This window comes from Panthera onca, chromosome B3 (genome assembly GCF_046562875.1).
Source record: "Panthera onca isolate mPanOnc1 chromosome B3, mPanOnc1 haplotype 2, whole genome shotgun sequence".
In the NCBI taxonomy this organism is placed as follows: Eukaryota; Metazoa; Chordata; class Mammalia; order Carnivora; family Felidae; genus Panthera; species Panthera onca.
The window spans coordinates 132,245,515-132,269,314 of NC_138344.1; the positions used below are offsets into that span (position 1 = coordinate 132,245,515).

At 46.1% G+C, this 23,800-nt stretch overlaps 1 protein-coding gene and 1 pseudogene across 3 annotated transcripts in view; both read right to left on the reverse strand.

The window, feature by feature from the left end:
• FOXN3 (forkhead box N3) overlaps positions 1-23,800 on the reverse strand; it is a 396,278-nt gene that overhangs the window by 321,911 nt on the left and 50,567 nt on the right. The gene's annotated exons all lie outside the window — the stretch shown is intronic.
• LOC132670195 (large ribosomal subunit protein eL32 pseudogene) lies at positions 5,072-6,847 on the reverse strand (annotated as a pseudogene).

Sequence of the window (23,800 nt, forward strand, 5' to 3'; positions counted from 1 at the left end):
GTTTCAGTGGGGAAAAGCCCCTTAACGGCATTGCGTGGTGGCTAAGGGAAATCGGGGCTCCAGGATCTGGCAGACTTGAGTCCAAATCCTGACTGTACCTCTAGTACTCGCTGGGGGTCCTTGGGCCGGGTATTTCACCTCTGTGACCGTCCCCACGTCTAAAACGCACAAGTAACAGACTGACCTTCACGGGGTTGCTCTGAGGGTTGCGTGCTGAGAAAGCAGTGAGCAACCGTTAGCCATTCTTGCTGCATTTCAAAGAGAGACACGCAACCCAAAAGAACCCATGAGGCAAGACGAGTGGGTCCGTCCTACAGATGACAAAAGCGAGGCTCACAGAGATTTAGTAAATTCATCCTCCACACGTATCTCTCTAAAATGCAAAAATGACCATGCTGTTTCCTATTTAAAACTCTTCACTGGCTCCCACGACCAGGAAATTATACAGAAGCCTAGAGTCCACACGCTATCACGACCTAATCCCCCGATGATATTTTTTTCCCCCCAAAACTCAACCCCCAATCGCTGCTGCCATGAAGCCTCTCTGCAGCGCCACAGACCATTTTGTTCCTCCCTGCTCTGGGCCCCTGCTCCCCCTGCACACACTTTCACAAAGCACCACGGCATCTTCCTGAGCACGTTGGTTTATGTGGCTGAGTCCACACTCGACACAGGAAGTTGCTGAAGAACGAGGCACTGTCCTACTCATCTGTGTAGTCCTAGCATCTGGGCGAGCACAGAACACCGGGGAGACACTCCATAAAATGCTGGATGACTAAATGAATGACCTGTCCAAAGCCATCCAACAAGTAAATGGCAGAGCCAAAGCAGACCCCACATTTTCCAACTTCCTGGGGGGCCATCCGCCCTTGGGGCCATCCCCAAGGTGGGACCACCTTGCCTCTTTCAGGGCGTAGGTGGCATCTCAGAGACTCGAGACTCAAACTCTGTATCCACGATGGACTTGCCGTAGAACCTCAGGCCATATGTTAAAAAAGAAACAAACAAAAATAACATCACAACTGTGTGTATCCATTTATAGGTCTGTAAAAGAGGGCTCACACTGAATACGGGACATTGGACTACAGAGGAGGTGGGGGAAGAACAAGAGAAAAACCAGTTAGATAACAGTGACAAGTACCTTCTTGAAAAGCGTCTTAATCTAAAACTGTCACACTAGTAAATATAATTAGATAACAATAATAATACCAAATACCACAGTGTATTACCATCCTTTCTTCGGAGGCTTTCAATTGGAACTGAAAACACAATTACTAATTAAATTAGACACCAGGAGGTATCATTTTCCAAATGGAACCCTAGTGATATAAATGAGTTACTGCAGCTTCTCAAATGCCTCACTGTCACTCAAAGAGGGGGTAATTCACGTGGCTAGAGTCAACTCAGAAACACAGATCCATATATTGTATTTGTTCTTTATTCCAAATGCAGGTCATTTCTGTATTTTTCTACGTAGTTACTAAGCCACTGCTGGATCATATTCTACAGCCCAGATCCTCCCCCTCAAGGGGCTTAACCTAGCCGTGTCTCAGGCAAAAACAAAAACAAAAAACAAAAACAAGTCTCAGGGGGCACCTGGGTGGCTTAGTCGTTTAAGCGTCCGACTTCGACTCAGGTCATGATCTCAGTTTGTGAGTTCGAGCCCCAAATCGGGCTCTATGCTGACGGCTTGGAGCCTGGAGCCTGCTTTGGATTCTGTGTGTCTCTCTCTCTGCCCCTTCCCTGCTCGTGCTCCATCTCTCTCAAAAATAAATAAACATTAAAAAAAAAAAAAAATACAAGTCTCAGGGTAGGAGATACAGAGCAGGAGACTCCCATTTCTTGCCTTGGTGGAATGTGGGTAAAAATAAAAGTTTTAAAGTGGAATGGGGTGAAGCAGGAGGCTGTGATCTTTAGGGGACCCAAGAGCATTCTGTTTTCTTTTCTTCTACTTCTTTTTCAAAAACTTCACTTGTATAGTGGAATGCACCAAGTTCATTATTTGTCTTTTCACTGAAGACTTTTCCAAATTGTGCTTTTTTTTTCTTTTTATAACGTTTACTTATTATTGAGAGACAGAACATGAACAGGGAAGGGGCAGAGAGAGAGAGGCAGACACGGAATCAGAAGCAGGCTCCAGGCTCTGAGCTGTCAGCACAGAGCCTGATGCGGGGCTCATCCCCACGAACCACGAGATCGTGACCTGAGCCTAAGTCAGATGCTTAACTGACTGAGCCGCCCAGGCGCACCTAAAATTTTTAAATTTTTAAATAAAAATACTTTTTTGCTGAAGGACATCTCAGACCTCTTAATATGCAAAGGTGAATTCAGAATCTCCTAGAAGGTGATGTAATGCACAGTTCTGACCAAACTAATTTAAAGCAAGACTCTGGTTTGTTTTTTAGAAACATCTTGCAGGCTAGCATTCTGGAAAACGCACATAGAAAATACGGGTCTAATGAAAATGATATATAAATCACCTCCCCCTTCTTACTTTTCTTTAAATGTTTATTTATTTATTTGAGACAGAGTGTGCATGCGAGCAGGGGTGGGGGAAAAGAGAGACAGATAGAATCCCAAGCAGGCTCCGCGCTGTCAGCGCAGAGCCCAGCTCGGGGCTTGACCTCACTAACTGTGAGATCATGACCTGAGCTGAAATGAAGAGTCTGACGCTTAAGCAACTGAGCCATCCAGGCGCCCCTCCCCCTTCTAATTTTAAGGACTCTCTCACAGTTCAAAAGGAAGGGGGGGGGTGCCTAGAATGGAGAAATAAAGGGGGCATTATAGCTAGCATCTATAGCAGGAGAAAGATTTTTAAGTTATATAAATACAACTTCAGTCTTGCTCTCCACTCACACACACTGTGTGACTTTGGCTTAAAAACTGATTAAACCTTCTCGGCCTATTTCCGCATCAGTCAAATGGGACTAATGTCATTATCTGACCCTAAGGGTAAGGGGAGGTATTTACTGAGTCAAATCCTCCAGACTGCTTAGCACGGAGCAAACTTCCATGTCTAGAAAGCATCACAGGGGACACTTTAGGGGTGACAGAGAGAGGTGTGTTAGGGGTAGCCCACGGTGACTGTCTTCTTAGGCAAAACCAAAATAGATCCTATGGCAAAAGAAAAAGAAACACACCAAAATGGGAGGAAAGTCTGAAGAAAATGCTTCTCAAGACAAATTTTTAAGGAAATGAATTTAATATGCAATTACAAAAACAGTGCCCCTGGCTGTTTCTACTTGTCCATGAAACCTGAGCTCCAGACATCACAATGTATCTGGAGAACAAAGAAAATAAAAAGAACAGCAGGGTAAACACTTGATTTCTTCCAAGTGGTGTGGGTAGCACAGGAGTGAAAGGAAACGCAAAATCCATCCGTAGTAAATTTGCAGCAGATTTCGGGATCCAGGATATTTCTGAGGGAATACAGGGAGAGCGGCAAAGCCAGCAACAAGTGACCATGTGGCCTGTGATAAGATCAAGAGTTTAAAAACAGATGCTTCCCTTGGTCAAGAAAGTTAGTTTTTACCACAGCCCTCGAAAAGACCTTTTTACCATAGACCCAAACACAAAGCAAAGCCTCACACTAGAGTTTCACAGTTACTGCGTGTTGAAAAACAAAAGTCTTATATATAAAGTTGGCCTGGGCAGGAAAGCAGCCAGTCAGAAAGAAAAAGAATGAGCTCTCTGACTTGAAAAATCAAATGTGTGGGGCGCCTGGGTGGCTCAGTCAGTTAAGCGTCAGTTCCGGTCATGATCTCATGGTTTATGGGTTCGAGCCCCGCGTCGGGCTGTTCTCTGACCGCACAGAGCCTGTTTGGGATTCTCCCTCTTCCTCTCTCCCTCTCTCTCTCTCTCTCTCTCTCTCTCTCTCTCTCTCTCTCTCTGCCCCTCTTTCTCTCTAAGTAAATAAATATATAAGCTTTTTTTTTTTTTTAAGTTAAAAAAAAAATCCTATCTGTGAGGAGAAAATGTCCCAAGACCGCTGCTAACAGAAATTTGTACGGAATCGGCCTTGATATAAGTGTGTCTTTGTGGGTCTTGAAAATATTTTTGTTGAGCATTTCTGCTCAACAGGAAGTTGGAAATGTCTAATAAGTATCGGCAACGTGAAGGGATCGAATGAATGAATGAACGAACGAGTGACACGGCTGAATCAGTATCTATGATTGGAGGAGCCCTAAGGTAGCCACCAGTCTAGATTTGGGTATGTGCATCCTGTCACGGGAAGCTCACTACCTGGCCAGAGAGGTCTCTCCGTCGAGATACGACATGACATGTGACAATGAGCACCTCCGGGGGTTTCCAGTTTTATCCAATGTATTTTCCGTCAGTGGTAAGAATGCAGGTGTTCCTAAAGAGTTAAGCACTTTAACAAAGTTAAACCTTCAGTACTGTGGACTTGGTTGCCTGTCACCAACATTCCTTGTATCTTAGCTAAGTACTTATCACAACCTGCACTTTTCTTACCGGTTTCAACGGCCACTGTGGGGTTCCCCCACCTCCAAACGTAACTGTGCAATAAAGATCTCATCGTTCCCAGCTAGCCTGCTAGGCGCACGCACAGGGTCAGCGCCCGTTAATATTTGCTGGATAGAACAGGTGCTTTTCCTTACTCATTTCATTTTAAATACATCATTTGGGTGGTACTGTCGTGAAGAGTCAACTGGCCACGGGCGCCTGGGTGGCTCAGTCGCTTAAGCAGCCGACTTCAGCTCAGGTCATGATCTCACGGTTTGTGGGTTCGAGCCCCGTGTTGGGCTCTGTGCTGACAGCTCAGAGCCTGGAGCCTGCTTCAGAGTCTGTGTCTCCATTTCTCTCTTCTCCTCCCTCTCTCTCTCTCTCTCTCTCTCTCTGTCTCTGTCTCTGTCTCAAAAATAAATAAACATTAAAAAAAATTTTTTTAAGAGTCAACTGGCCAGAATATTGGCCCCTGCTCTTCATTTTCCACATAGCTATGCATCCCTGAGCACTTTTTACACCCTGCTGGTTTCCTTTGTTTTGCTTTGGGTGGTTTTTTGTTTTTTGGTTTGTTTTTTTTTTTTTTTTGGATAGTTTTCTGGTTTTACTAACACAAATGCACATAAGCTGTGTATTCATTCTCTTCGCTGCGCAGCCTGGCTTCAGGATGGGTGCCTCTGACGGCCAGCGGCACTGCTCTTTCCGCAGCGGTTTTGCGGTGCTTGGAGGAGACATTGGGAGCAATCTCTGCCCAGTAAGATTTGTTGCACACACGGCACTTCAAGCTCCTTGACCTTGTGGACTAGGAACTTCCGGAAGCCACCGGGCAGCATGTGCTTTGTTTTCCTGTTGCTCCCATAACCGGTGTTAGGCATCAACATCTGGCCCTTGAATCTTCTGCCCACCCTATTGTCAATGAGCTTAATTTTGACGTTTCGGTCTCACTGGGGCCAGAGGAACTTCTTGTTCCTCTTTTTAATGATCTTGGGCTTCACCAGAGGTCTGAGGGCGGCCATGATGCCGAGAAGATGGCTGCCACCTTGGCCAGAACCACTGAAAGAGAGACTGGCTGGCTTCTTTTGTAAAACTGGGGCATTTGAACTATGCTTTTGAAGGTCCCTTAGGTCAGTCATATTCCAAGACTGCCTGGGAAAATATAAACCCAAATACCTGAGTTATCATAACTAGTAAAGTTTAGAATGATTAAAACAAATAAACAAATGCATTCCGAGACTGTTTTGTTGAGTTGGTCATGGTTTTATCAAGTTCACTCATTTCTCCGCCAACTCTCAATCTGTACCTTCCTGCGTTTGGCCCTTAAAAAGAATGGGATCGATGGAGTGGCTAATGCCCACTCACTGAAAAAGGAACAACCCCTTCCTCTCCTATCCAGAGAACGTCCACACTATTTGCAAGCTGTCTTGTTTGAGATGCAAGTGTCATTTAATTAAGTGGCTCCTGGCGACTTTGATTTTTCCTGCCACCAAAGGGTTAATGCTCTGAGAGCTTCCTTTGTTTTACAAAGGGGCAAGAAAACACATGGAGCTGATACAGTCCATTATTAAAATTGCATTTCAGCAGAGGTGAATAACTCCAGCCACCAGACCTTGGGCTTAGCCATCATCTTCCCTTGCTACAACCCAAAGCTATTACATTAAGAGCCTAAGCAAAACAATAGAGCTGACAGTAAGGAAAACTCCCCTGGTAGATGGAAACCATCAATCTTGCTGGTGAAGTATTTAGCTACAAAAGGAGAAAAGACACTCTTTGATTGAAGGATAAAAGGAAGGGATACACAGCCACTTTTCAATCAGAGTGAGATCGCGAATACTTGAAGAAATAACCGCTTCCACGGCCAGATGGTAAGTTTTGGAAGGCAGGGGCCCACAAGTACACCTGGTGGGGACTGAGAAAAGTTTGGGGGCAAATGAAGTCGTTCTTATCTGCGCTACATTCGACCTGGGTGTTCACAGTGCCTACCCATTCCCTGCATGATCATTTCTACAGAAATCAAACACTGAGCTTCCTTCCTTAGGAGCCAGTCAGACACTGGACTGACCTCTTGAGCCTCAGCAATGTTCAGTAATATTAATAAACTCTTCAGTCTTTATTTAGAAGTCAATGAAATTAACGGTGGAGTTTAGAAGCCAGAAACGTGATGTTTGGTTATTAAAAACAAAAACAAAAACAAAAACTCTGACCATTCTTTTCAGTGAAACCCCAGCTCTGGTTCTCTAGACTAGAATAGTAGTGTTAATAGATTCCACCTCGACTAAAAAGGGAGCCAGTGGCAGAAAATCTATTCCTCCGGCAAGGTTGCCGGGCAACGAGCAAGCTTTTGGCATGTGGCTGATGTCTCCAGGCAGCCTGGACTCCACAAAGTGAGCTCCTCCATCACTTAGAACTAACTTGATTTTGATGGATTAAAACCAAATCAAAATGTACTGTAACTCACTGGCTTCCAAACTCAGGAATCAGGGAAAGACAAAAAAAAAAATATCCCAACATGGGGCGCCTGGGTGGCTCAGTCGGTTAAACGTCCGACTTCGGCTCAGGTCACGATCTCACAGCCCGTGGGTTCGGGCCCCGCGTCAGGCTCTGTGATGATGGCTCAGAGCCCGGAGCCTGCTTCGGAGTCTGTGTCTCCCTCTCTCTCTGCCCCTCCCCCGTTCATGCTCTGTCTCTCTCTGTCTCAAAAATAAAATAAAACATTAAAAAAACAAATTTAAAAAGAAATATCCCAACACCCAACTAAAGACTAACTTATCAGAAACACTAGGATTGACTAAAGTTCATTCTACTGGGTAATCAGTTCTAGCATACACATGATTTTAAGACAAAAATATCCAACAGCAATGAGGAACAAAAAAGCATTCAAGAATATTTGGGGGAAATATTAATGTTATAAAGACGGAGCCTCATCCTAAAAGGAGTCCTGGATTCAAATGCATCTTTATGCCTGCAATTCTTTAGCAACAACTTCTGCAAATACGTGAGCACTTTGGTCAATGATCAACAAGGGCTCACTAAGTGCTCTAGGGTCCCACCCCTGGGCTGTGGAGGTGATCAAAAAATGTAAGACGTTGGGCCAGGCCTTATTTATTTATTTATTTATTTATTTATTTATTTATTTTTTAATTTTTTTAGCGTTTATTTATTTTTGAGAGAGAGAGAGACAGAGCATGAACGGGGGAGGGGCAGAGAGAGAGGGAGACACAGAATCGGAAGCAGGCTCCAAGCTCTGAGCCATCAGCCCAGAGCCCGACACGGGGCTCGAACTCACGGACGGCGAGATTGTGACCTGAGCTGAAGTCGGCCGCTTAGCCGACTCAGCCACCCAGGCGCCCCGGGCCAGGCCTTATTTAGAACACATTTACTATTAGCACATAAAGTAAAATGGTTTCTTCTCACCAACAAAGTTCTTCTGCGAAAGGTTAGTTTGGCATCTATTGTGTTCACTTACGAAAACCACCTCCAATATGTACTGAGCGAGCTGGCTAGACTCCAAAGCTGGTCAGGGTTGAGCTCAAAGGCCATGCCTGTCCCTTCCCAGGGGTCTGGTGTGAAGCAGGCCTTCCTACCTGGGCTCTGAACGCCAAACAAACACACAAAAAAACCCGCTCACATTTGATCTCAAGCTTTTCTTTCTCTTTTAGGAAAACACCCTTTACAGCATTCATAACGTACCACCTCCATCGGTCACACGTGCAGTGATGGAGCACTTCCTTCTCATGCGTTCCCGGACCTGTGATCATTAGCAGCCATGGGGCCGCCATGGCAGAGTCCAAGGGCAGATGTCACCAGATGATGCAGACCAGCAGTTCCGCCCATACAACACCTAGGGGTGCTGGGTGAAACCAGACTGTGCCCATCGACTCCTTCTAATGCAGGGAATGCACATGACTTCAGGTGAAGCACTTTCATGTTCCAGCCGTGGCATGTCCCATTTCTGGCCCTCGTCAGCTCCTCATCCATTATGGATCCATTATGCCTTCAGTCAGTCTCCATGTTTCTCGCAAACATTAAAATGCACTGCAGGAACTAAAAGCAGCCTCCTCTGTAACCATTACGATGATAAAACACAACTCGATGGAAACTGATATATTATTATTGCTCCCTAACAAGACATATGCCCTCAGGAAACAAAGAGTTGTTAGTTTTAATACGAAAAAAAGGCTTAATGGGTATCCCCAAGAGCCTGTAAAGGTGGCTTAGCAGGTGCATGGTACCGCCACCCTCCACAAGCCTAACGCCTGTCCACTCCTTAAGGTCTAGTGAGAAAGCCACCCCAAAAATCTTTTGCTGGGCTCCCCCTCCCCAGCCGAGCTCTCCTTCTGTTACCTCTATCCCTGCCCCAGACCTTTTCTACTTTCTTGTCACCCTTTGCGTATAACTCTCTTCTCTTCTACTAGGGGTATGCTCTCTGAGTGTAAGCTCAGGGACTTCTTCAGAATAGATTATCAGGTTTTTTTCCTGGGAAAGAACAAAACTGACATGTAAATATCACCCCAAAAGATTAAAAAAAATTTTTTTTTGTTTTAGTTTATGGATGATCTGATATATCTGGTCAAACCACTAGTGCTGTGTCATGCAAAGAAGAGTCCGAGGTACGAGTGTTAAGTTGACCAACTAGCTCTACCCTTCCAACTGGAGTGCTGTCTGCTCCCTGTAAGTAATCTAGTTAATTGTGGCTTTCATAGGCATTACTCAGTAAGTAGATGTCATGAGAAAGTAAGAGTTAATGATTTTTTTCCCTAATGGTTTCCTTTCTTAAAAATAATGTTTTATGTTATAAAGGCAATACAAATATATAATCTTTGTCTTCTTCATATATGGGCATACACACACACACACACACACACACACAATGTCAACCGTCAGTTGTTGACTGTAGAATTTTCTCTTTATCTGATGAGTTTGCAAGATGGCTTCTCTCAAGTTTATAGGTAATAGCACCCCATTTGCTTCCTATTTAGAATTAATCCTATTTGTAATTATTTGTTGTATCCTGGTTTGTCTGTCTCCCCAGTAGACTATGAGCTTAATTCTTAAGACAGAAGCTATTTTATCTTGAGCTCTGTTAGCATCCGCCCTGTGCAACACCAAGGCCGACGTGGACGAAGCACCCAGCAAATACATGTAAAGTGGTCACTGTCTGAAGTATTTAGTTGACTAGTTAATTAATGCCTAATTGAAGCTCAGGCTTGGTAGAGGGTCTTCAAAAAAAGACTGCCGACTTAGCAACCAGCCTACCTATCTTGCAATAGGTTCTGCTTCAAAGAAACACCTGTAAACAGAATGCTAAAGCTAGTGCCCTCCTTCAGGGAACACGAGGGAGGCTGTAATCCTAGGACAGCAACAAGGAGAAGCTGGCAATGGGAAAATGCTGTACTATCTTGTCCAAAGAGAACATTCACAATCAGAAACACCAATATTCAGATGTTCAAGACAGAGACACTTGAGAAGTCAAAATATAGCAGCACTAGCAACAATAGCCAAAGTATGGAAAGAGCCCAAATGTCCATCGATGGATGAATGGATAAAGAAAATGTGGTGTGTGTGTGTGTGTGTGTGTATTTATATATATATACACAATGGGGTATTACTCGGCCATCAAAAAGAATGAAATCTTGCCATTTGCAACTACGTGGATGGAACTGGAGGCTATTATGCTAAGTGAAATTAGTCGGAGAAAGACAAAAATCATATGACTTCACTTATATGAGGACTTTAAGAGACAAAACAGATGAACATAAGGGAAGGGAAACAAAAATAATATAAAAACAGGGAGGGGGGAAAAACAAAAGAGACTCATAAATATGGAGAACAAACTGAGGGTTGCTGGAGGGGTTGTGGGAGGGGGGATGGGCTAAATGGGTAAGGGGCATTAAGGAAGCTACTGAAATCATTGCTTCACTATATACTAACTAATTTGGATGTAAATTTTAAAAAATAAAAAATAAAGTTAAATTAAAAAATACATATATATATATATATATATATATATCTTTGTTTTTAAATACAAGTTTGGGACTAGACACACCCCTACTCAGAGTAAAAATTCCCTTTCACTCACCCACCTTCTCTTCCTCCCTCTCCCTCTTAATCCCCGCCCCATGGACTTTCATATATGTTTCATATATGAACATAATTATTCATATAATTAAATAATTCATAAAATTATTCATAACAATTTAAACACTAGACTTCCCTTCTATTCTTAATTCTATTTAGCTCAGGCTATTGAGACTAATTTATGTTTCAAAGGCATACACTAACTGATCATATGGGATAATATATGTAAAAGTACTCTTTAGGGGCGCCTGGGTGGCTCAGTCGGTTGGGCGTCCGGCTTCGGCTCAGGTCACGATCTCGCGGTATGTGAGTTCGAGCCCCGCGTCGGGCTCTGTGCTGACTGCTCAGAGCCTGGAGCCTGTTTCAGATTCTGTGTCTCCCTCTCTCTGACCCTCCCCCGTTCATGCTCTGTCTCTCTCTGTCTCAAAAATAAATAAATGTTAAAAAAAAAATTTGAAAAAAAAAAAATACTCTTTAAAAGCCTAATGTAAACGTGTTATTACCATAATAATTATGATTTTTCTTGCAGGTCATATGTATATACAGATGTATACGTATGTATGTGTATATATTACATAATCTATGTAACCTGACACAATTTTCAAATACCTAACGTAGTTTCCAAATATCTGTTCACAGACCCATAGTGGTTAGTGACAAAGTTGTCACTGGCCAGAGGCAAAATGAGGAAAATCATACATGTATTATGTTTTTTCTAATCATGCTAAATGCATAATATTTAAAAGATTGCTTTTTCTTTGAAATCAAATTCTTACTTTTTTTTGTTTTCTTTTTTGTTCGAGGGTCCATTGTTTTATGAAATTGTGATAACGAATGGTAATTTTTAAAGCTGTTATTTGCAAAATAAATAAATAGAAAATTTCTTCTGACGTGTTAATAGTCCATGGAATCTTTTTTTTAATTTTTTTAATTTATTTTGAGAGAGAAAGAGAGAGAGAGAGAGTGCACGTGCAGGGGAGGGGCAGAAAGAAAGGGAGAGAGAGAATCCCAAGCAAGCTCCTCACCATCTGCACAGAGTCCGATGCGGGGCTTGAACTCACGAACCGTGAGATCATAACCTGAGCTGAAACCAAGAGTCGGACGCTTAACCAGCTGAGCCACCCAGGCGCCCCTGATAATCCACAGAATCTTAAAAAAGTCTAAGGAAAGTTTCGTTTCCGACAACGAAAACACCAACATCTCCATATTCTGTGCGAGGAAAGAAGGCAGGGCTCCCCCTTTACTGCAGTCACCCCAGTCACAACAGCATCTGGAACATCCCTGAAGATCCGGCCTCCAAGCGGAGGTGCTGGCTCCCGGCCCTCCGGCACCTACTGGATTGTGTGTGTTCGCTTCCTCCCCGCCCCCCCCCCACCCCCCGCCCCGACAGCCCCAACAAGAAGCACCACTTTAGAAGAAACCCCAAATCCTAAACTAGGTGTCCAAGGTGGGGGGCAGGGCGAGGGAGGCATTGAATCCAATTTATTATAGGCAAGGAGACTTCAAAGTCTCCATCTGATGGCTCAAATATCCATAACAGAATTGGTATTTCTTCTCAGATTCAAGGCATGGCCAAGTCACATAGACTCAGTTCCAGAGTCCAGTTTTCATCTTGGAGGCTGCAACCCAGGCAGGCTCTCTGCCCTTTGATCTGGTTGGAACCGGAGTGTTACAAATATGCTTGTATTAAGCTATCTCCAGTCTGCCTGAGGGCATCAGTCTGGAATGTGCAAATGGGAGCTTCAGACTGTGAGGTTCCCAAGTCCTCATGTGCGTTCCATTTTTTTTTTTTTTTTTTTTTTTTTCCTGGCAGGCTGGCTACTGCTCCTTCTACGGAAGGCAACGACGAGATGCCCCCGGACCACGGTTATGCACAACGGCAACATAAAGCAGAGAGGGGATGCCAGAGAGAGAGTTCTGTCTCTATCCTGAGGGCCAGGAAGCCAGGTGAAGGACAAGGGAACTCCAAGCAAGCACCAGAAACCTAAATTACACTTGCATTAAGCAGCCCCCAGACCCGTATGGAGCACCGAGGAGCTCCAAGCGCTGCGTGCTGAAGACGCAGAAGAAGCGTCACCAAAGCATCCGCATTCCACCATCCGCATCTGGGGGAAGGAATCGCTTCAAGGACTCCATCCCTTCTACCCCAAGGCCTTCTCCTCCTCAACCTGACAGCGCAGGCGTCCATTTCCAAAGTCCAAAATGCATAAAAAACTTATAGCTGGAAGATATTCTGCGCCAAAGAATGTGCAGTGAACAGCAAACGTTTCCAACAGCATGGCCAGTATTGCCTTATTTCCCGGACGATTTACTGAAAATCTTCCACCCCTGTTTTTACAGGCTGCGGGGGCATCTGCTGTGCCAAACCGTCTGCTGGCGAGAGAGAGAGAGAGAAGCCAACACGTTCTGCACGGCCCAGCGACAAAACTGAAGAAAGACAGAGATGCGTCCTTGGCAAACGGTAGACTCTGAACTGCACCTGTGTCACCTGTCAGCAAGAGGCTCTCCATGGTGGATGACCAGAGACGGCGAGAGAGCAACTCACGTATTTTTCACCGGCTTGTACACCGTGCCGGCCACAAGCCCTCAGACATCAAGAATCCACCCCCCGCCCCACATCCTTGGGTGATCGCTTCATACAAATGTGCAACCATGGAAATGGTCCCGCGCACGCCACTGTTTCTCTGACTCTTCCAGACGGAAAAGGTGTTGCCTTTAGTATCATATGTTTGCTGGAGACCCAGGAGCCAAAGCGCAGTGCGGTCGTTGGAGGGCACAGAGAAATAAAAAATATTCTGTGGGGCAGAAGAATGCCACCAGGAGCCTCAACAGACAGGCAGGGAAGAAACGGTCTTCTGCTTCCTGTGAGGACCGTGGTGGGAAGTGCACACAGATGGTTCTGGCTGGCCTTAAAAGAAAGAAACTCCTTTAGGGAGGAGCAACCTTAAACATCTTATCAGCCTTTGAAGTTACGCACAATGACATCCTCTGGTTCCTTGCCCAGGGCAGAGGCTTAGGCTTTAAGGCTCCATTTACTTACCAAGAATTAAATAGTTTTACCACAGCACAAGGCCAAAGAGCCAATTTTTTAAAACAGGAAATGCTGGGATGGCGAGGCAGTGGAAAACATCCTTTCTGTGGGGTACCCCACGAGGCGAAGAAATTCAAGAGCCATAGAGCTAACTTTCTGAGGTTAATCTTCTTTATGTCTAGCCTTCTGTACTATTCAGATCAGTTTTGTGGGACTCGAGGTAAAGCCATAGAAGCAGAAAGAGGCTCCGATGCTTCCAGAACCTTCCTCAAACCCAGCCCTGGTGCAACCTGCCCTAACGATACCTGTCTTACCGACATCACTGTATCTGTGCAAACCATCTCAGCCCCTCCAAAACAGGGTACCCCCAGCTCCCTCCAATGTCACCCCTCAAGTGGGAGTCCAATGTGTGATATCATCTTCCACAGAGGGGTGAGGGGGACCCATGTGTCCGCTGCTGCCTGCTCACAGTTCTCTAGGGCACCTAGACTTGTGTCGATTCCTCACGGCGGGTCACGTCCATCTGGTCGACCACTTCATCTCTACATACTGCGTGCCCAGTGTTGAGCATACAGTAAATACTCCTGACAGGCTTGTAGAACAAAAGCCTGGTTACTGCCACCGCCCCCCCCCCCCCCCATACTTTCCTTTCTGGGAGATAGCTGCCTGTCTTGAGGTAGATGCTATTTTTAGGGCCTCACCCGTGACTCAGGCTTGGACATCAGAACCTTCTCTTGCCGGAACTGTTCGGTTTATTTGTTTCTGTTTTGATCTCACGCCATGGCAAAAGTTCTTACGCAAGACCCCAAAAAGCTGGGAACCCAGAGATTCTGAGACCCTCGTAACAGTCACTTAAGAAAAGGTAATGAACCTTAAAGGCCATCATTTTCATGATTAGATGATCTCTGTGTGACTAATTACTGAATTAGAGCCACACACTTGAAGGAAAACAGAAGGAAATCTGTTGCCTTGAGATTTATCTTTCTTCTTCAAAGAATTTAGAGTTGCTTCTATAGCACACGATGTTAGGATAGGCCTTGGGCCAATCATTGTAAACAGCATCTGAAAAAGCGCTCAGAATTGTAGGCTTAGCTGCTTTGCGAGGGATAGCACTATTTGTTTGCTTAAGTGAGGCTGTGAGGATTGCTGGAAAGGCTCCGTAAAAATATTGGCCAAACTCAAGTCTCTTACCAGCAAATGTAAGCATGTTAAGTTCACATATATGTCGGGACCACGCATATTATCTCTGACTTAACAGGTATGAATAATGGATAGCCAAGCCGGACCCCATTCAAACAAACCAGTTGACTTCAGCTCACAATAGAAGAGTAAACATGGCCCTCGGCTGAAGTTAGCCTTTAACTCCAAATTGCCTCTGTACACAATGAGACCAGCTCTTTCCTGGGGCCTGGAGGGCGTCTCCACGTGGCTGTGCTGAATCCTCCTAACTGAAGGCGACAGACAGTAAGTCAACACGAAGGGGATCTCTCAAACACCCCACCTGGCACGTACTCACGGAGGGTCTCTCCGCACCTGGTCTGCAGGCTCCATTGTTGGCCTTCGCGGCGAAGAGGCCGCCCAGTTCCCCACATGACACAAGAGGAGACAATGTGGTAAGGAAGAACTAGAAAGGAGGGCTTGTGGTGAATCGAGCTGGAAGACAAGCCCCACGAAAGGGGCCCTCTGCCTAAACAATTTGTAAGTGAGAAAAGAAGAAAGAAAGAAATCCAACCGCGGCAAGTATAATCCCCAAATCCACAAGTTGTAATTTCTCACAAAGCAGGAAGGCAGTACTTGAGTCACTTCACAAAATGCTCAATACCCAATTCGGATCCGAGGCCCTGAACCGCTATCTAATTGCTTGGGGGGGGGGGGGGGGGGGGGGAGGGATTATTTCCCCGGGCAGCAGGCCCCAAGGCTCCTTTCCAGCTAGCTCCCCCACTCATTGGGAAGTCAGGGAATGCGAGTATCCAGGTTTTAAGTTTGGTGCTCACGGCTTCTCAGGGGTTACTCAGATCTCAGAAATAAAGACTGGCAGATCAAGGGAAAAGCACCGACATGACCATTTGGCTCATTAGAATCGTGCAAAGAAAGCCCCTTTTTGCCGCGGTAAGGAGTCAACTCAAGTTAGTTTTCCAGCGCCCGAAGAGGAAGAGGAAAATGCTCTTCACTTCGCCCTAACAAACAAAAAGGCATATGAAAATCAAGCATGATAAAGGCAAAAAAAAAACAAACAAACAAACAAAAAAAAGAAGAATTCCCCTTGGGTGACTTTCTTACTTTCATTTTATTTTATTTAAAAAAATTTTTTATGGTTTTTATTTTATTTTTGAGAGAGAGAGAGAGAGAGACAGAGACAGAGCACAAGAGGGGAAGGGCAGAGAGAGAGGAGGACACAGAATCCCAAGCAGGCTCTAGGCTCTGGGCTGTCAGCACAGAACCGATGCCGGACTTGAACACACACACGGCAAGATCACGACCTGAGTCGAAGTAGGATGCTTAACCGACTGAGCCACCCAGGCGCCCCTCATTTTATTTTATTTTAAATTTTACTTAAGCAAGAGGAAAAGTAAACGAGTTGGGGCTTTGTCCATATTTTGTTGTGTTCACTTTGATTTTTTTTAATTTTTTTTATTTTTATTTTTTAGTGTTTATTCATCTTGGGGGGGGAGGGCAGCGAGAGGGGGGAGACGCAGAATCTGAAGCAGGTTTCAGGCTCTGAGCTGTCCGCACAGAGCCCGACGTGGGGCTTGAATCCATGAGCCGTGAGATCATGACCTCAGTTGAAGTCGGACACTTAACCAACTGAGCCACCCAGGCGCCCCTTCACTTTGATTTTTTTGCCTCCTTTTGTTTCATTTCAATTTTGTCAAAAAACTTGGGTACTTTCTGCACATGGTGCAAAATTCAAAAGGCTCAAAATCATATACATAGAAAAGTAAGTAATCTTATCGCCCGTCACCAGCCACCCAATTCCACACCTCAGCAGCAAAACAAAAACAGAAACAAAAACAAAAACAATTAGAACAAAAACAAAAAACAGCAAATGCTACCAAAGGTGGGGGGGGGAGGGGGAATCAAATGTTTTTTGTAAACTCCTGTACTTAGCAGTTTTCAAAAAACATTTTTTTTCAGTGTTTATTTATTTTTGAGAGAGAGGGAGAGGCACAGAGTGCGAGCAGGGGAGTTGCAGAGAGAGGGAGACACAGAATCCGAAGCAGGCTCCAGGCTCCGAGCTGTCTGCACAGAGCCCACCAACCGTGAGGTCATGACCTGAGCCAAAGTCGAATGCTTAACTGAGCCACCCAGACACCTCCATACTTAGCATTTCTCAATTAACATACTTTGAGATCATTCCATCTCAATACCTATAGAGCTGCCTTATTGTGTTCAAGTGGGAGTACATCTGTAGGATAAATGTCAAGAAATGGGTTTGCTTGCCCACCGATAATATGCATTTTCTGCCTCAATACGACCAATGTACTTTTCCTGGAGACTATGTCAATTTATATTGCCATTAGCAACGTGTCTCTGCTTCTCCTCATCTTGGCTAACACAGCACTATGAACCACAGTGGGCGCTTGAACAAGGAGGGGGTTAGGGGCACTGATATGACACCCCCTTAACCCACAGTCGAAAATCCACGTGTAACTCTTGACTCCCCTTCAACTTGGCTACTAATAGCCTACCATTTACCAGAAGTTTACTGATAACATTTGATTAACACATATGTTGTAGGTTATATGTACTGTATTGTAACAGTAAAGAAAGCTAGAGGAAAGAGAATTTTATTAACAAAATCGTAAGGAGGAGACAATACATGTTCAGTACTGTATTTATCGAGAAAAATCCACGAGTAAGTGGGCCACACAGTTCAAACCCGTGTCGTTCAAGGGTCAAATGTATTTTGAACTTCACCAATCTAACAGGTAAAAACGATCTTTTAGGTTTCAGTTTATATTTCTCTCATTAGCACTGAGAGGAAAGCATCTTTCCATACACTTAAGAGCCATTTATTTCCTTTTCTGTCAACTGCATGTTCCTATCTTAAGTGACCTTCTACCACGTTATCTTTATCACAGGCAATCTATCTAGTAAATAATATCTGGGGGCGCCTGGGTGGCTCAGTCGGTTAAGTGTCCAACTTTGGCTCAGGTCATGATCTCATGGTCCATGGGTTCGAGCCCCGCATCAGGCTCTGTGCTGACGGCTCTGAGTCTGGAGCCTGCTTCGGATTCTGTGTCTCCCTCGCTCTCTGCTCCTCCCTCACTCACTGTCTCCCTTCTTCAAAAAATAAACCCCCTCGGGTGGAGGGGGTTAGAGGACCCACAGGCTTTCTTCCCCAGGAAGTCTGGCACCTCTGCTAAAGCCTCCCCTGTTGAAACCCATAGAGGATGAATTCATGAACTCCCGGGATGGGGCAGACGGTCACAAGCCACAAGGGCCGGTCATTTTGGGGCTATTGACAAGGAATGCTTCTGGGTTCAGCCTCGGATTTAGATTCCCAAGTGGTCTCTGGTCCGTGCCTGGAGATGTAGTCTCTAGTTTGCCAGAAAGAGATGTGGGATGGAGAGTGTCACCTGATGTGGGAAAAGGGACAGGAAAGAGCTAGAAAACTGGAAGGCCTCCATTCTACCCCATGCTGGGGGTCAGAGGATCCAGAGCTGTGAGCAATGGGGCGAAAGCAGAAAGACGCCAACCCAATCAGAGCCCCCTCTGAGGCCCTGGCACACAGCCACAGGGCAGGAAAGGGCTAGGTGGACAGCACTTTGGTCATCTAAGCTGTGGTTTGGCCGCTGATGGCCAAATTGCACCGGGTGGTGGGGTTTGGATCCAAAACCTTGCCATTGTCACTGAAGGTCTGGACTGTCTGCAAGACCAGCACGGCCAGAGCATAGGACGAGTGATAGTTCATAAATCTGAGCTCACGCCTGGGGCAAAAGGCACCGATATCACCCTTTAAGGTAGTTACATCCATCTGTTCATTTCCTTCAAGACCAGTCTTTTCCATAAAATGATGAAATAAATCTCTTCTCGCCATTCCTGTTCTTACTGGAGGGTTAGTATTCACCCTGTTGAAAAACCCTGGGGGAAGAAGCAGGTTAAGGCAGTCTGGAAATTCCACTGCAGTCCAGTGGAGTTTCTGCCCCAGACAGAAGGGGGTAAGAGTATAATTCAGCAATACACCTGCAGGTGGAACGTTCCAAGGGAATCTATCCTAGCTCTTGGTGCCACCGCTGCTGACTTCAGCCAGCCAGCTCCCCGACCTGGCCCGACTCCTGTGCAAAGCCTGACTTCACCTGGTTAGTGGCAGACAGGGCCTTCCCGGCAGGGCTTTGCTCGCTGAAGGCAAAGATTCCACCGTAAGCGCCGGAAGGACGTCTCTGACATCACAAAAATGTGGCCTCGCCTTGCGTAGAAGTTAGGTACTGAAGCCAGAACATAAGGTGAAATACAAGCCTAGACAAAATTGCTTTACAAATTGAAAATTACTGGATCACCTGGGTGGCTCAGTCAGTTAAACGTTCAACTCTTGATTTCAGCTCAGATCATGATCTCCTGGTTCGTGGGTTCGAGCCCTGCATCGGGCTCTGCACGGACTGCTTTCAAGTCTGCTTGAGATCCTGTCTCTCCCCCTCTCTCTGCCCCTACCCTGCTTGTGATCTCTCTGTCTCTCAAAATAAATAAATAAAACTAAAAACAATAAAAACTGAAAATCACTTTATTTATTTATTTTTAAATATAATTTATTGACAAGTTGGCTAACATACGGTGCATATAGTTTACTTTTGGTTTTGGGGGTAGATTCCCATGAGTCATCGTTTACATACAACAACCCAGCGCTCATCCCAACATCCCAACAGGTGCCCTCCTTTCTCAATGCCCATCACCCATTTTCCCCTCTCCCCCACCACCCCCTTATCAACCCTCAGTGTGTTCTCTGTTTTTAAGAGTCTCTTATGGTTTGCCTTCCTCTCTGCTCGAAACTATTTTTCCCCCTTCCCCTCCCCCATGGTTCTCTGTTAAGTTTCTCAAGTTCCACATATGAGTGGAAACATACGGTATCTGTCTTCCTCTGCCTGACTTATTTCACGTAACACTATACCCTCCAGTTCCATCCACGTTGCTGCAAATGGCAAGATTTTATTCTTTCTCGTTGCCAAGTAGTATTCCATCATATATATAAACCACATCTTCTTTATCCATTTGTCAGCTGATGGACATTTGGGGTCTTCCCATAATTTGGCTATTGTTGAAAAGCGCCGCTATAAACACTTTAAAGTAGAGTAACCTTATAGACGTAAATATTCACAACATGTAGTTACTGATGGGACAATGAAGGTGCATACCGAAGACTTGTCTCTACTTCTCCAGATAATATCTATCTAGGACCCATCTGGGCCAGGAGTGTATGGTTAAAACCTGCATGAAGTATCTCCGCTGTATACCAAGGGCAGTGCAGGAAAAAGGCGGCGCAAAGTCAGAGCGCGGAATGCCGTGACACGGCACGAAGCAGGAAGGGAGCCGTGCAAAGTCAAAGCCGCCAGGCAGACCGTCTGCGGGGGCGAGCGGAGCCCCTCTGTTGGGTGGGTGCTGAGAGGCAGGCTCTACTCTGGGGACAAGTCAAGGCTGAGCCCAGGCCCCTCCTTCCTAGGTTCTCAGCCAGGGAAATAAGACAGGAGGTTGGGCTCAGAAACAGGGTAGGGATCTGGAGACCAGTGGGGGAACCAATAAAAAACGAAGCAAAACAAAACAGGACTCAAGGTCAAAGTTGGACGACGCAGTAAGGGTTCTGGGACGGAGTTCCCTAAACAGCAGCTCAGGTCAAGATTCACCCTAGGTCTTGGGCAAGTCCCATCCCTCAGGCAAGGCTGAGCCGGCCTGGGGGGGTGGTTAGTGAGGAGACAAGCTGTATCTGGAGCCCAGGCATCCAGCAGAGCCAGGCACATCACTGGTGAGGGAAGAAGTAGGCGAGGAGGCTACAGCAGGCCCTGAGGAACCATCTGGAAAGGCGGGGTGACAATGGGGCAAGATAGGCCACAGCTGGATTTTCATTACCTGCCAGAGATGCTTTATGCATGTTGGGCAACCTATTCACGGTAGAGCAGGCTTAGGCCTCTCTCAACGCGAAACTTCTTCCTATTTATGGCTTCATATTCTCACCCGCCTTCTCTAGAAGGCACAGTGCTACCAAAAGGTAATGAGAAAAGTGCAATTACAAACTCATGGGACTCTTTGTTTTTTAATGCAATGTATCAGAACTCCTGTGTGCACGGCATCGGCATCAGGGGGCAAAGCTGAGGGGGCGGGGAAGGGGGCAGGGACTGGGTAAAGCTATTCTCTTCGGCTCTGGAACGGGACAGCAACCGCTCAGGAGACAGGGGCAACTGTATCGGCTCAAACACGCACTTTGGGGAACGAGGGAGTCTTCCAAGAACAGTGAGGGCCTGCCAGGCTGGTCTTCTGTGTTCAAACCGGTAATGAGCATAGGAGGCCAGGGTGTGGCCTCACGCGGCCACTGGTCCCCTGGGGAAGGGATGGGGAGAGAAAACGGGGACCTCTCACATAGCCTGCTTTGACTACGTGGAGGAGGGGGACGACACCCTGCCCCCAAGTTACCTGTACAACTCGATCCGAGTACAGACTTTTAGGACAGCAGAAATCGAGCCCTGGATGACACTGGCTCTATGAACAGTAGCATATGTTGTCACGGTTTTAGAAGGGTCTCCAGAGCCAATTCACAAGTCCGACTCTCACTGCTTTATAATGACCTATCGTTATGGACCCAAAATTACACTGCCCGGCACATATTACCTGCTTTTTTTTTTTTTTAATGTTTATTTATTTTTAAGAGAGAGAGAGAGAGAGAGAGAGCATGACCGGGGGAGGGTCAGAGAGAGAGGGAGACACAGAATTGGAAGCAGGCTCCAGGCTCTGAGCTGTCAGCACAGAGCCTGACGTGGGGCTCGAACCCACGGACTGTGAGATCATGACCCAAGCCGCAGTTGGACGCTCAACTGACTGAGCCACCCAGGCGCCCCACATATTACCTGCTTTTAAGTGATTTACTTTTCGCTATCTCTGAGGATATTCCAAAGACAAATAAAACCAGCTACATCACTCACTGAATGTGTGTGTGCCAGCTACTGAGATAAATGTTTCACATACACCTGTTTGGCTCTCAAAGGACAAAACTAACTTTCTCAAGACCACACAGCCATCAGTAGACAAGCCGACCCTAGAAAACAGGTCTCGCCCTCCTAACCCCGCTCTGTGGCTTCCAGATAGAGCTTCAGTGAGGAATTTCCAACAGAGGTGGGCCAGATCGTTTAAAAGCTGCAACAATGGCCATGCCCTACACCCAGGCCGACCAAAGAAGATGCTGGCAATGACTGACAGGTAAGGGAGTCTAGGTGCCTTGGTTGAAAATCGGCACTTGGTGGAAAAGCCAAGAGAACACGAGGTACAGCCTCATCTGAGGTGTCTGGGAATGCCGAGGGGCTCAAGCAGAAGGTGAGGATCCATGCAGGCCCAGGAGAGGAAGGAAGGGAAAATGTCATGACTGGTGGGTGTCACCAAGAGCTGGCTTCTACAATGATGGCGTGACACTTCCCAGAGGCCTCAAGTAACCTTGATGGCTTTGGGGCACCTTCAAGGGCAATGTCTATTTTCACAGACTCCAGGGATGCCTGATGCATCCCTGAGGCAGTCCTGTAAGATCGAAGTGATTCCACTGGAATCCACTGGAATTCCACTGGAATCGAAGTGATTCCACGCAGGAGGAGATCACTTCGCAGCATCCACGAAGGAGGGGTGGTGGATACAAGCCCCTGAGGGTAGGCTGTGTTCAGATGGGCCAGAAGGGGAAGGGAAAGACCATGTCTGATGGTAAGAGGAACCAGAGCAAAGTATGGCGGAGTGCAAGCACAAGGTACATGTGGAGACCAGGACGTGGAGCCATCTGGTGGCGAGGAGGCTCAGTGGGGCAGGTGTAAGGAGACAACAATGGCAGAGGATGAGTGCCATTACCGACTTTGTGCAACGCATGATAGGATCGAGGAAATTAAAATGGTCAAGCCTTCCAGATTGTGAATTTAGAGGAAAATAGCAGAGGAGGGGATCTTCCCAAAATACTTGGCAGGAGAGCTGTGAATTGGGTGCCTCTTGCAAGAAAGGCAGTCTGTTATTATCACTATTGCTCTGGTTGGGCTGGTGTGATCCCGTTACCAGGCTTGGGAGGGAAGAATGCGCACATGTGCGTGTGCGTGCGCGTGTGTGCAGGGGTTCCAGTGTGACTGTGATATTAATTCACCATCACATCAAAATGGCAAGATTTCTTTCATCTCCTGGAGCCCTCTCTGTAGGGTATCCACCTGCCTTCCTGGACCTGTATCTATGCAGTAGGAGTTGACCATTTTCCCATTCAGCCTCTTACTGGAAAACTCCTCCTAAATAGACATCACTAATTTTGCTGCCACGCCCTCAATTCTTGATAAAATCACCCAAGTCATATGTTCTAGAAAGACAGTCAGTTGTCAACAGACTTTGAGCATCAGTGCCATTCAGGGCATTCTATTGGTACATGGAAAGAAAAGAAATACATTTACATTTGCCCCCAGAGGAATTTCTATTCTTACATCCATGTAAAAAAATAGGTATGGACAGACTTGGACGTGGTGAGGAAAGTGTATCGGGAAGGTTGACCCAAAAGGAGGAGGGTCAAGAGGAATTCAAAAACGATACTAACATCAAAAAGTATATACTCAGCAAATTTTGTATGTGTGTGAGCAGATTGTGCCATGTATTTTTATTTACTTATTGAGTTCATTTATTTTGAGAGGGGAGGGGAGGGGCACAGAGAGGAAGACAGAGAGAATCCCCAGCAAACTCCGCGCCGTCAGCACAGAGCTGGATGTGGGGCTCAGACCCACAAACCGTGAGATCACGACCTAAGTTGAGATCGAGTCGGACACTCAATCGACTGAGCCACCCACGTGCCCGTGCCATGTAGTTTTAGACAACATATCGAAGTTTACCTCCAAGTAGTCACCTGCAAGGTTTTTCTGTCTCTTCTCATCTACCCAGCTACCCCACACCACACGAGGAACACAGAGCTGTACCCACCCTTGGCTGCCCCACCATTTTGTAGGACAATTCTGCCCTCGCATATGCCTTCCAAGGGTTCCCACGCAAACCTCGATGCTGTCAAGACCACGCTCCTAGTAGAGG